Source organism: Mytilus galloprovincialis, chromosome 14 (genome assembly GCF_965363235.1).
Source record: "Mytilus galloprovincialis chromosome 14, xbMytGall1.hap1.1, whole genome shotgun sequence".
NCBI lineage: Eukaryota > Metazoa > Mollusca > Bivalvia > Mytilida > Mytilidae > Mytilus > Mytilus galloprovincialis.
Window position 1 is genome coordinate 1,524,532 of NC_134851.1, and position 11,150 is coordinate 1,535,681.

Below are 11,150 nucleotides of genomic sequence, written 5' to 3' on the forward strand. Positions count from 1 at the left end.
AAATTAGGTACACATTAAATAACATGAATAACAACCAATGTCCAAAATGTGGCGGTATCGCTCTTTTGTAAACGAAACGTGTGTCTGGTGTTGAAAAAAAACTGGCATCTATTACATTCATGTTTAATTACAGTTACTGGGACGATGCCAATACTGATGGGATTTTTATTTCCCGAGGGTATCATCAGCCCAGTCGTCAGCACTTCTGTGTTGACATGAATTATCATTGATATGTTTTTAATTAGAAATAAACTGTTTATAGCAAAGCTTTGAATTTTTGAATTACTTAGATTTTCTACATCAGGATTATATCACCTATGGCAAAACATTTAGGAATTGTTGGTTAGATACTTTTTAACCTTTGTCTTTATTCGAGCGTCACTGATTAGTCTTTTTTCGAGCGTCACTAATCAGTCTTTATTCGGGCGTCACCGATCAGTCTTTATTCGAGCGTCACTGATCAGTCTTTTTTCGAGCGTCACTAATCAGTCTTTATTCGGGCGTCACCGATCAGTCTTTATTCGAGTGTCACTGACCAGTCTTTATTCGAGCGTCACTGATCAGTCTTTATTCGAGCGTCACTGATCAGTCTTTTTTCGAGCGTCACTGATCAGACTTTTTCAGACGAAAAGAGTGTCTGACGCAAATTCAAAATATTCAATCCTGGTATCTATGATGAGTTTATGTGGATGCAGTTGTCTTTGATTTACAGACAATAATAGACTCACGACAGTAGATATATATGTATTTATCATTCTAAAGCTTAAGAGATATAAACGAGAACCATGCATTTTTCAAGTTTATATCTCAAAACCATCACCTATTATGGTATAGCTTCTGAATAAAATTGGTAATGAAAATGGGGAATGTGAAAAGTGAAATAACAAAAATTCTGAACTCCGAGGAGAAAGTCCATAAGCAAATGGCAAAATCAAATAATAAATGACAAATACTATAGTATTAATGAATGGGTGTTTTTATAATGGCCCTGTTATATGTCCAAGGTCTGTAATAATGATCGAGGAAGTTTGTAATGGCTCGAGGCAATGCCGAGGGCCATTACAGACATCCGAGGCCATTATTACTGACCAAGGACATATAACAGGGCCATTATAAAAACACCCATTTCTTAATACATTTATTAACCAACTGAAAAAAGGTGTATGTGTTGCTGCCAACTTGATGTACCCTCTTACTCTTTTAAGGACTGTTTAGTTTGAAAAAAAAATTAATTTGTACTTCACCATGATCAAGCTTTAAATATATAATACCAAATATTCAAGATATTACGTTGAAAGAAGTTATGTGTTGAAAAACAGGATGAACAGTGATCCCTTTATATGTTTCGTTAATGTTTGTTGCTTGTTACTAAATCAAATAAAATACAAAAAGGTATACTCTTTACAGCTTAATTTTACTAACTTTATTAAAAACCCTAACTGGGCTTCATACAGACAAGCTGGGCATTAATACAGGGCCATTACAGAAAAACAGGGCCATTACAGAAATAACAGGGCCATTACAGAAAAACAGGGCCATTACAGAAAAACAGGGCCATTACAGAAAAAAACAGGGCCATTACAGAAAAACAGGGCCATTGCAAAAAATATGTTATTTTTAATAACCAGTCATTTTTGACAATAATGTACTTAGTTAGTTAATAATAGTAGACAACAACCCGACCAAAGAGCAGAACACAGCCGAGGGCCACCAATGGGTCTTCAACATAGCGGAAAAAAACCCAGGCCCTTTAAAATGTAACAAAAGTGTGTATTTGTTTAGTAATAATGGACGTCATGCTAAAATCCGAAATATATAAATGAACTAAAATTAAAAGTCATACAGGGCTAACAATGTCCAGAGGCTCCTGATTTGGGACAGGCGCAACAATATGGCAGGGTTAAATAATTTTTATGAGAACGCAACCCTCCCCCTATACCTCTAGTAAATGTAGAAAAACAAACACTCATGCAGTAATGAACACTATATCATTTATAATAAGATAAAGTACAGTGAACTTTTTCGAATGATATATTCATGTCATTGTACATGTAAACTGATTCATGTGAATGCATGTTTAAAGAAATGTTGTTATGCATGGCGATTTCGTAGATAAAAAATTAAATAAATTATTCTAAAAATAGCAATGAGTATAATGCCAATCCTATTAAAATACGTTATTTTCTCACTAACAGATTTTATTCAAATTTCATTTAAAACGACTGAATTGCTTAATTGAGCATACTATTTCAAAATTCACTTTTATTTTCACCTTTTATTAAACATAGGTGTATATTCTCAACTTTGTAATTAATGCATGAATCATTCCGAGACATGCACGTTCAGGCAAACAAGATTTATATTTTTTGTATGTTTAACAGATGTATAAGGTGAATGACATTTTATAGATCAATTACACTGCATTATACAAAATCAATTTGACTAATAAGACGTGGATATAACGAAGAATGATTAAAAGGTATGGTTGATATTTTTATCGCTATCGACTTTTTCCCAAGCTTAGGGACGACATCAAAAGTTCAATGAAGGATAAAAACTTAATTCAAATAGTTTTTTCACTGACCCCCCTACCCCCTATTAACTTAATTTGGGGAAAAGTGATTGACCCATATGGATATATGTAAAAATCAATGTCAGATAACCAAATCTTGCAGCAGTTCAACCCCCCCCCACCCCCAAACTATTTGAATTAAGTTTTTTTTTATCTTACATTGATCTTTTGATGTCGTCCCTTAGTGTTGAGCTTGACTGTAATGGGAAAAGATTTCAACATTAACTTTGTCTGACTTAAATAGAGAATGCTTTGCTTATGTTAAATTCGAACCACGATTTATTAAATATGTGAAATCAAAAGTTTTCTTCAGGCTGATTTTGTTTGTTGCTGATTTTTTTCGGGTCAGGTTGTTTGAAGAATTGAATAACATTTTAGTGTTATTTTTGTAAATGAAAGATTTCATTTTGATATTTTTTATCATAATTAAAACTAAAAGTAACATGATTGTGCATTATATATAGGACCGTATCCCTCGTTTGATAATGCATACACATGTACAGATATCAGGATGCTGAAAAACTAAGTTGACAAAAACAAACCAGACCAGATTGTGGAGAGTAACATTTTTGTGTTGAATGTCAAGGTTAAATTTTTGTTATTTGAACATTACATTGTTGTGTTGAATTTCAAGGTTGATTTCTTGTTATAATGACAATTACATTGTTGTGTTGAATGTCAAGGTTGATTTCTTGTTATATTGACCATTACATTGTTGTGTTGAATTTCAAGGTTGATTTCTTGTTATTCTAGTATTGACCATTACATTGTTGTGTTGAATGTCAAGGTTGATTTATTGTTATATTGACCATTACATTGTTTTGTTGAATTTCAAGGTTGATTTCTTGTTATATTGACCCTTACATTGTTGTGTTGAATGTCAAGGTTGATTTCTTGTTATATTGACCATTACATTGTTGTGTTGAATTTCAAGGTTGATTGCTTGTTACATTGACCATTACATTGTTGTGTTGAATTTCAAGAATGATTGCTTGTTATATTGACCCTTACATTGTTGTGTTGAATGTCAAGGTTGATTTCTTGTTATATTGACCATTACATTGTTTTGTTGAATGTCAAGGTTGATTTCTTGTTATATTGACCATTACATTGTTGTGTTGAATGTCAAGGTTGATTGCTTGATAGATTGACCATTACATTGTTGTGTTGAATTTCAAGGTTGATTGCTTGTTATATTGACCATAACATTATGGTGTTAAATTTCAAGGTTGATTGCTGGGTAGATTGGTATTTATATATTTATTAAGGGGCCAGCTAAAGGACGCCTCCGGATGCGGGAATTTTTCGCTGCATTGAAGACCTGTTGGTGACCTTCTGCTGTTGTCTGTTCTATGGTCGGGTTGTTGTCTCTTTGACACATTCTCCATTTCCATTCTCAATTTTACTATATATAGAATTGTGTTTACTCGTGTAAGGTTTATAATACTTTCTTCTGTTTTGACAGGACAATCAATTATGGAAATCAGTGACCAATATGAGTACGTCTTTGATGATATCGAATTTAACCTATATCAACAATCTAATCGAAAAGAATGTACCGAGGAAAACATCCGACATGTTCCGACAAGTATCGATCACTTTCCTAAAGCTAAATCACACAAGTCATATTTGCCAAAAGAAGACGAGTCTGTTCATGATATGATTCTTAATTTAGTGTCGACTACATTTTATGACGAAATGGGAATACATGTCCCGGAATCGAAAGGGTTAGTCATCAATGAAACGCCATTGATCGACGAATTGTCAAATAGTGAGTCAGAATCTTTTCTGTTATTGACCAATCAAATGTCTTCAACGGATGAACTATCAAACAGTGATTCAAAATCTGATCAATTGGTGCCCAAACAATCGACAACAAACAATAAAATTACAAACTCAGACGAAAATGTTGGTGAAATGGACACACATCAATCGTCCCTAATAGATAACTTTTCAGAAAATAATTCAAAATGTAAAGCATTAGTATCTAATCAAAATTCTACAGTAAGTGAACTAAAAAATTGCTTTGAACATTCAGAAGAACAACACACATTTCAATCATTAGTTAACGATACTATACCTGATGTTTCGTCGACTATATCAATTCAACCTCAGAATTATAGCAATGATATCACAGAAAACAACGTTACAAAAACGAATGAATTATTTTTACACCGAAGTCTATCAGAGGGTTTGAAAAATGATCAACGAAGATCTGAGCAATTTCCCAAGTTTAAGGAGAATTTATCTGATCGCAAAAATCGAGTCAAGTTTAACAGATCTGTTTTAGAAGGTATACACGGACTACTTGATTCTGCGTTTAAGGACGAACTGGATGAAGAAAATCGTGACTCTGCGTTAAAGGACGAAATAATAACAAACACTGAAGTCAATTTTGGAATGCGTAGTAAACAAAATGTTAATCGTGATCAAAACGTAGATTCAATTGGAATATTTAGAGAGTCATTGGGAGATCACCAGAATGAGACATCTAAAATAACTATCGACAAAGTTCAAATTACAGACGGGGCAAATGAGAATAGCGATATTCAGAAAATGCGGAATATAACAGAAACCGTTATTGACCTGGATTTATACCAAGACGGATGTTTCTATAACATAACTGAAAAGAAGTTACATCAAGATACTAAGCAGAAATCTTTGCGTGATGTTACCATAAACGATACAAAGAGAAAACTCGATGATACAAAAAATGCTACGAAGAGAGACGATATCATTGTTATCGATGAAAATTGTTCCGAGAGTCATGTAGAAAAGGGTGGTTTGCACGATAGAGTAAAGAATGCTTCTCAGAAAGGTTGTATAAACTGTAGTATCGAACACGTCTGTGTTAGGAATAGTGTCCCAAAAAGTTCAGTTTCCTATCGTGTCGAAAACGTCAGTGTTAAGAATAGCGCTCAGAACTGTTGTTGTCACGACTGTGTCGAGACATGTTGTGTTATCGATAGTTGCGTAGCCGATGATCCCGATAATGACAAAGTAAAAACAAGTGAACATAAAAGAAATTCTATTATCATTAATCTTGATAATGTAAAGGTTGAAAAACATTTAGCAGAAAGTGCTGCTGAATCAAAACATGTGCTAAAGTTAGACAACTTGCTTAACGAAAAGAATGGCACAAATGTTAGCAGAATGAAGTCAAATCAAATTTATAACTCACAAAGCCTGGTCAATACAACAAAGCGAAAATATACAGACAATGTATCGTCAACAACATGTGAAAATCGAGCCAATCCTAAAAAAGCAAATAAAGATTCATGCAGTCTAGAAAAGCAAAAAAGAAAAACTATCAATAAAGAAGAGGGCGTTTACTTTGAAAACTGTGGCAAGTTGTCTAAAATCCTATTCTAAAGAAGCATTCATTTTACTACTTTTATTTTATCCTCTGTCATCCGTCTGTCGTGTGAAATAGAAATAAAAAACAAAATCAATCGGGTGCTATCAAGATAATTTTTCGATCAATAATTGATGTAAAAGTTATGTAAATTAGGAATGATGCATTCTGGATTTACAAAAAATACCACTTTCTACATTTAGTTTTCGATTCAAACAACTTTTTTTTCGTGTCCTCTAACGATTGTGTCATTTTGACTGAGGGTGAATTCCCATCGTAGCTAATGTGAGTATACATTCTGTCTATATGTCAAAATCGGGATAAGAACACAATCGCTATATCAGACGACTGGTATCTAACGAGCCAAGGCCGCAACAAATGTTGCAAATAATTTGACACACCTGCATATCAGTTAAATAATTGATAATGTTGACTGTTCAATCATGAGGTGTGATGTTAGCTATTCTTTAAACATGTTAAAACTCGATGAGATTAAAGCGACAATATTCAACCGATGTTGAAATTTCGTATATTGACCATAAGGAAGAGACAAACTAGGGTTACACACAAAAACTAATCGCATGAATATTAGCGAAAATGGTGACTTATTATGTCTGTTTGTTTTTTGTCACAAATCTTTGTCAATATTATGAAATTGAATTCGACTGTCATACAAGTGAGAGGTTTTGCTAGCACAAAACCAGGTTCAATCCACTATTTAAGGAAAAACCAAGTCAGGAACACGATAGTTGTCATACATTCGTTACATGTGTTTGAGCTGTTGATTTTGCCATTTGCTTAGAGTATTTCTGTCAAGAACTTAATATTTTCCGCGAAGTTAGGTAATTTTCTTTTTACTTTCTGCTATGCATGCATCATCTGTCATAGTAATTGATAACTATGTTAGAGCAGTTTACAATTCACTAAATAATGGATTATCATTCAAGTGATTGTATTAGGATGCTTATTACCTGTCATGCTAGTTTATAATAAATTAAAGCAGCTTACAATTCACTCATAATTATTATCACTCATGTGCTTGTATTAGGATACTTATTACATAATTGCTATTTTCGGATTTTTTCCAGATATTTACTTTGTAAAGATTTGGAAATATGACTTATCGATGAAAATACTGACTTGTGGAAAATTTACATGTAAACAAAAGTCAGTGTTCAAAGAGTTAAAGATTATATCACACATTATTTTGGCGGGATTTCAGAAGGCTCACAAGAAATTTGTCGAGCGGTCAGAAACAATTACCAAAATTGAGGTATTTTTTATTTATATTGCAATACAAAGATGATTAAACTTTATATAACGTTTATCTTAAAACTGCAAACAACACTTTATAAAGTTCATGCGCCAGAAGCACTTTCATGGATTATTCTTCATTAGAACGTTCAAAACTGCATTTTGAGTACCATGGATTCAAAAAACCGAAAAAATTGAAGAGCTTCATGAAAAAAAAAAACATTGAAATAAAAGCAAAATCGATTTAAATCATGTTTGACTGATGGAATAGAAAAGCATTGTTTTAAAGATCTCTTTTGATTAAAATATAAATTATTCAATAAATGAAGGTTAAGAGTCTTTCAGGGAAAATGGATTTGAACAATTCATCATGTTAGCTGAAATAACAATTGCCATTACTCGTCATTGTTAGAAACTAATATTGATAAAAAGTAAAATAACAAAAAAAAAAAAAAAATCTTAGAAAAAATCAAATGAGAAAGTCATTTATCAAATGGCAAAAATCAAAAGCTTAAAAACATTCAACGACTGGATAACAACTGTTAATTTCCTACTGGGAACCTTCATTTTATTATGTAGAAAATAACAGATTAAATGATGGCAAGGTTTGTTTAAATTGTCTCCCTTACAACACATATCAAACAATTGTTCATAAAATGCGATAAGATTACCTTGATTTGAAATTACACTCGAAAATTTCCTAAAATATAACAACCGAACGCCATTTATCAACAGAAATAGTAGTAGAAGCAGCCAATTTCCTGACTTGGTACAGCCTTTTTCAGAAAAGAATGGTTTGTTCTGGTTTTAAAGATAGTAAACTTGTTTGAGATTTGTAAATAGTTCCGTTATATTGACACAGTTGGATAAGCAACCAATACAGTCAAATTCTATTGCGACATGAATTGGGACCCAACATTCAGAAATGTGTAAACATACATCACAGACATACAGAACAATTGAACAAATATTTAAATAAAAATATTAGTTATTCTAACAAAGAAGACCACCCGCATGGTGTAGGAGATAGTACTTTAACTCAAAATCTTAACTTTAAAGGATATAACGAACTCCGAAGTGTAAATGATGTATTGACTAATATACGAACAGCGTACACATTCATATGATTTAAACCACTTACTGCATTCGTCTCTCAGTATAATTAAAAACTGGAGAGTACTGTTAGTCCAGTTCATTTTCAATTTTATAAATTGTTCTGTACAAAAAAAATGAGAATGGAAATGGGGAATGTGTCAAAGAGACAACAACCCGACCATAGAACAGAAAACAGCAAAAGGTCACCAACATGTCTTCAATGCAGCGAGAAATTCAAGCACCGGAGGCGTCCTTCAGCTGTCCCCTAAATAAATATATATACTAGTTCAGTGATAATGAACGCAGTTCTAAACTTGTACACAAGAAACTAAAATTAAAAATAATACAAGACTAACAAAGGCCAGAGGCTCCTAACTTGGGACAGAAGCAAGAAAACACATATTAGTTAACACTTCTGTGTTAGCATGAATTATTATTGATATGGCCATAGTAACAAATTAACTAATTACTAAGATTTGTTTTTGTTTTAAATACTAACGATTTACTCAAGCAGAAAGTAATTATTTAGCCGTATTTGGTAGAACTCTATTAGAATGTTGGGTCTTCACTGCTCTTCAGCGTCTTTCTGTATTTGGCCGTTCCTGCTTTTTCGAATCCAATCGAGCGTCACTGATAATTCTGTAGACAAATCACACGTCTCACGTACAAACTTATAATCACGATATCTGTAATGAGGTAATGGTTATAATAACAGTATTGCAAAGATGTTTTAATGATGGTATTGGTCGTACTTATAAATGAATTCGACATGTTTTGTTTTATGATCTGTCCTGTTTTTAAAGAAACTAACAATTTTATTTTTATGATTACAGAATCCAGAGCAAATAACCGATGGTAGCTTACGGAACTTATACTCCGAATTCACAACCAATCTTGTTATCTTCATTGTAGACTTTTCTAATTGCATACGTACTTTTGTATTACTGCCAGATGATTTTAGGAAAATTCAAATCAAACAATGCTTGTTAGAAATGGCCGTTATTTACTATACATATTGGTACTCTGTACGTAAATCCGACATATTCTGGGAAATATACAACCTTGATACATCCATGAAAAATTTTTCTATTCACGGAGGAGAAATAGGACATCTGATTTCTAGTATTTTCAGGTCTGCTGTTTCGTTCAAACTTCTGAATTTAACTGATCAAGAAATATGTCTTCTGGCAGCAATGGTCTTGTTATCCCCAGGTATGTTTGAGTTATCCCCACGTATGTTTGAACCATTAAACTCTTTTGTTAATTTAGAAATATAATAAATGTACAGATCTGAACAAATATTCTCATTCGACATCTAAACTCTTAAATCGATAACTAACTGACAACGAATGGTAAACAACGAAACAAAAAAGGACAGAAGAGTATCAGTAATATAGAAACCACAACATAGAGAACTATTGAATGAGCAACACATATCCAACCAAAACTCTGGGATTAATGTCATGTGCTTCGGTAGGGTAAGCAAATTCAGCTACACATCCGTACAAATTATATAGTTTTTCAAATATTTCAATATAAAATATATGAAATATGTAACAAACAATTCTCGTACATTAACGTAAAGGCATCGAACGAAATCATTGTCCTGAAATTAAAACAGGTCTCGAAAGATTTTGAATTAAAAAGAAGAGTTGTTGACATCCTTATTTAAATGTTTTAAAGGTGTTATGTCAGGCTATTGCTACCATGAAGTTAGCTTGCAGCAATGCTAGGGTTGTTTAGATTTTTTCCCATCGTGTTAACGGCAATTCTGTTACTTTGAGAATAAAAGCGCTTTTCCTCCTGAATTTGGTGTATTTCTTTGCTGTGTGCCTTTCTAAGATGTGATGTTAAACTGTTGTCTCAGGTAAGGACGGAAGGACACACATATCCTTTGTTCTTCAAAAATTAACTTATTAATTCAATAAATGTTCTTTTGACAGATAGACAATTTTGATAGGGTGTGTTTCTTTGCTATGCAAGCACTTTTTGGGTGTCATGGATAGATACCCTATATCCGTCGTTGTTTTATTATTATACTTTACCTATTAATTCTTTAATGCTCTTTTAACAGATAGACAAGGAGTACCCCAAGACCACGTAAATCATCTGGTAAAACTGGAAGAAATCATTTGTGTTGCGTTAAAATGTAACATGGTGTCCCTGCATAAAGAATACTCATCTTGTCTGTTTGAAAGAACAATCAGAAAACTCATTGATCTCAGGCTGTTTAGTGATATTCACCTTAAAGACTTTTTACGATCACCAATAACTGATTAACAAAGTATTGGATTATATAATGTATAGATATTAAAATATTGTCATAATTTATTTTATTATTGTCAGGTATTAAACTTATGATAGCATACACTGTTAAGCATGAGTAGCCCGGGTTCCTAATCCTTATATGTATAGGGTTGATAGAGACAAGTGTTCAGGAATTCTATGGAAACACCTTGAATTTTAATGAGAACTAAAGTTACAACAGACATCGTCGGGTTGAATGAATTGTACATCCATTTAATTCCTAAAACTAAGAACAAGTTTTTGGATGCTTGAAACCACTGTTACATATGTTGCCACGACAATCCATCTATTCACTTAAAAAAAAATAGCTAATAAAATATACGCAATACAGGGTCATTTTGATACTGTTACAGTTAACATATATATTTAATTGCAAAATCTCTCTGGGGATCTCCTGTAAAACATGTGTTTTTGTTTTATATGAGACAATAAAGGAATTATTCCGTTAGCCTAGCTGATCCATTAAGACGAGGGATTTAATTAATATTTGGTAATTCAGTTATTGACTTCTTAGTTCTAAATTGATGCATTTTTACAATAACATGGCCTTTAAGCACCTGCGACGAT

At 32.7% G+C, this 11,150-nt stretch overlaps 1 long non-coding RNA gene across 1 annotated transcript; it reads left to right on the forward strand.

The window, feature by feature from the left end:
- The first annotated feature begins 5,121 nt into the window (after nucleotides 1-5,121).
- On the forward strand, nucleotides 5,122-10,644 carry LOC143059032 (uncharacterized). Its single transcript, XR_012973349.1, has 4 exons — nucleotides 5,122-5,918; nucleotides 7,016-7,200; nucleotides 9,110-9,488; nucleotides 10,351-10,644. It is a non-coding gene; the product is annotated as an uncharacterized LOC143059032 (long non-coding RNA).
- Nucleotides 10,645-11,150: the final 506 nt, after the last annotated feature.